The 3,307-nt window shown below is 41.1% G+C and overlaps 1 pseudogene; it reads right to left on the reverse strand.

Moving 5' to 3' along the window:
- Positions 1–225: 225 nt before the first annotated feature.
- On the reverse strand, positions 226–1,904 carry LOC130035275 (small acidic protein-like; annotated as a pseudogene).
- Positions 1,905–3,307: the final 1,403 nt, after the last annotated feature.

The raw sequence follows: 3,307 nt of genomic DNA on the forward strand, positions 1-3,307 counted from the left end.
AACCAGCAGTTTTGACTCAAATCTCTGAACATGTTACTTACAAACATTAGGATCCTGGATGCATTTATTCAAAGATGGCTCTTAAATAATGCAGCCTATGTTAATGTTCTATATAACTATTTGAAACCTAAAAGCAATCAAATGATTCTAATTTTACCCTACCAGGATGAATAACAAAATCAGAAAGCAATACTGTCTTTAACCAGGATAAAACTAATTTGTTTCACGTATTTGTTCAAAGGTCTGTTCCTCATTTTAAGTTAATGAGGACAAAGGTATCACAACCAAACATGGGAAACTTCTTTCTCTTTATTTAGGCCTTAGTAAGGTAATTAACTTTGGTCACATATTAACCTAAAAAAAATCCAGTTTTACATAGTTCTATAGAGATAGGACCAAATGATCAGAGAAATAATTTCTTCTCTAAAAAATGGCCAATTTTTTTCTTCAAAAATCTAACATACAATGTAATTCAAATAATATAAAGACTGCTTTGGCAAATAACATTCCAAAAGTATAACCGCTGCAACTTTATCCTAGCAGTTTCAGACATATTTGCTCTTGTTGCTTTGGTCCAAAAAAGTAGAGCTGAATCAGTAAGAGTACACTAAGTCCCTATTTTTCTTCTCAACTTAATTTAGCTTGTATTGGCAGCAGAAATATCCATGATGAATAGTTCTACTATAACAAAGTATAATAAAAGAACATCTTTCATGAACACATTACAGTATCAGAATAACTTTTCATAGGACAAAAATATGAAGAAACAAGATAAAACTGCTACCACAAACAAATCTCTTTCCCCATAACTACACTTGAAGGGGTAAAACATAAGATTAGAGGTTTGATACTAATATGAAAGAAAATTGAGTACTGTATTTATTTCTTATTTTATACAACTCTTACTCTTTACAAAAATAGTTATAGTCATGCCCATAAAAGTGTAACCCATGGCATCTGAAAACAAACACTCTTTGTAATTATTTGAAAGGCCTTTTTTAAAAAATTATAATATGAAATTCTGTGCTCTATAAGCAGTCCTCCACTGTGCATTGTAACAATAAGTCTTACTTTTAATACAAAGACTAAGTGTTTGAAAATTATGAACCACTGGATTTAACAAACATCATTTTATAGTTGCTTTTCACATCTTTTTTGTTTTTCGGATCTTCCACTTCATCAGGATGCTCAGTAGCTTGAAGTTCCTCAGTGGACTCTTCTCCCTCTGACTCTGAGTCACTTTCCAAGTCTTCTGGACTGTTAGGATCAGGTGAGTCGTCGTCGTCGTCATCATCATCATCCCCAGTCACATCACCTTCTCCATCATGTTCTTCTACCTCACTGAATCAGAGTCCACAATGTTGTCTGTATCTTCTGGATAATTTACTGTCCATACTTTGTTGATATTGAGACTCCAGTTCTTCATTAATTTTCTTGTCTTCTTCCCCTGCCCTGGGCTGGAGCGATAACAGAGCGGTAGGGCATTTGCCTTACAAGCGCCCAACATGGCCAACCAGAGTTGGATTCCTCCACCCCTCTCAGAGAGCCTGGCAAGCTACCGAGAGTATCTCACCCGCATGGCAGAGCCTGGCAAGCTACCCGTGATGTATTCGATATGCAAACACAGTAACAAGAAGTCTCATGATGGAGATGTTACTGGGCCCGCTCGAGAAAATCGATGAACATGGGAGGACCCCTGTTCTAAAGTGAGATGTTGATTTGTGATCTCCTATATCAAGACCAGTATGTTCTTTCTTTCCTTCAACCATGAGTTTCAAGAACTTCTGTTTTTTATTTTCTTCATTACCTAAGTCTGCTGCCTCCCAATTGCTAGGTCCAAGATCATCATCTGGGGAGGCAGAATGCTTCACCCCATGCAAATGGGACTCCCTGGCTGCACTCATTGTTTCGAGGACAACCCCAACGGGAACTGCAGAACCCACTCGCAGCTCTCGTCGCCCATGGCACCAGCAACTGACTCTCTGGCACTGGTCCAAGCACAAACACTCCAGAACGCCACCACGCTCATCACCAGCATGGCTGTAGCCCCTACTTTTTTTATGTTGGAGTGCTGCTGTTTATTCAGCCTTTGGTTAAGCTGATTGAATTGGGCATGAACTCCACATTGCTTTTTTATTTTTTAAAAATTTTTTAAATTGAAGGGGCTGGAGCGATAACACAGTGGGTAAGGCATTTGCTTTGCATGTGGCTGACCCAAGTTTGATTCCCAGCATTCCATATGGTCCCCTGAGCCAGGAGTGATTCCTGAGTGCATGAACCAAGAGTAACCCCTGTACATCACTGGTTGTGACCCAAAAAGCATAAAACAAACAAAACAAACAAACCAAAAAAAAACATTTAAATTGAATATCCATGAGATAGACCATTACAAAGCTGTTCATAATTGGGTTTCAGTCATACAATGATCCAGTACCCATCCCTCCACCAGCATACATTTCTCACCACCAACGTCTCCTGTTTCCCTATCACCATCCTCCAAAGCCCCAACTTCCCACCCTCAGCCACCCTCTATGATAGGCACTTTCCTTCTTGCTCTCTCTTCTTTTCCTTTTGTGCATTATGGTTTGCAATACAGGTGCTAAGAGGTCATGGTGTTTGTTCAGGACATTCAGTATTTTTATCGGGACTCTAAAGCTGGAGTAACTTTTCAACTGGGTGACCACTTTGGGGTGCAGGTGTAACCACTGAGGCCTCCAGAAGTACAGGGAGATGGGGGGAGGTAGCCCATCCTGACTCCGAGGAAGCCTGGAGATTTCAGTCACAAAACCCACATACCCAAATTTTCAGCGGATTATATCTTGGTGAAGTTCGTCTTGAGATGGTGGAGCCAGGTTGGGGGTATGGTGTCATTTTTGGATTGTGGAAGCAAGCCACTGCCAGGGGCTCTGCTTGGGCTGGCTCCTGGCCAACCCACCCTCTCCTATTTGCCCTGGTCTGTTCGGTCATTCACAGGTCTGGATTAACAGTGGCTTTTAATCTCTTTCAAGATTTATTTATGAGTCTCTGAAATAAGGCTGATAAATGAGCTTGTATAGCTGAGCCAGAGGTGGTTTGTGGGTGTGGCTTCCACATACCAAACTTTTGGCCATTTAATTCCTTGGTAAACTTGGCCCCAAGTTGTTGAGTCCAGACAAAGGCACACAGCTATTTGGGGGCATCAGAAAGCCTGAAGGCACCATCAGACTGCTGATGCACTTGCCCCACAGGTACAGGTTGACCTGCTGGTGGCACCATATCCCCCTAAAGGGGATATGGTACAGTACAGGCTCATCAGATACACCAAACT

This window comes from Sorex fumeus, unplaced genomic scaffold (genome assembly GCF_029834395.1).
Source record: "Sorex fumeus unplaced genomic scaffold, SorFum_2.1 ptg000006l, whole genome shotgun sequence".
In the NCBI taxonomy this organism is placed as follows: domain Eukaryota; kingdom Metazoa; phylum Chordata; class Mammalia; order Eulipotyphla; family Soricidae; genus Sorex; species Sorex fumeus.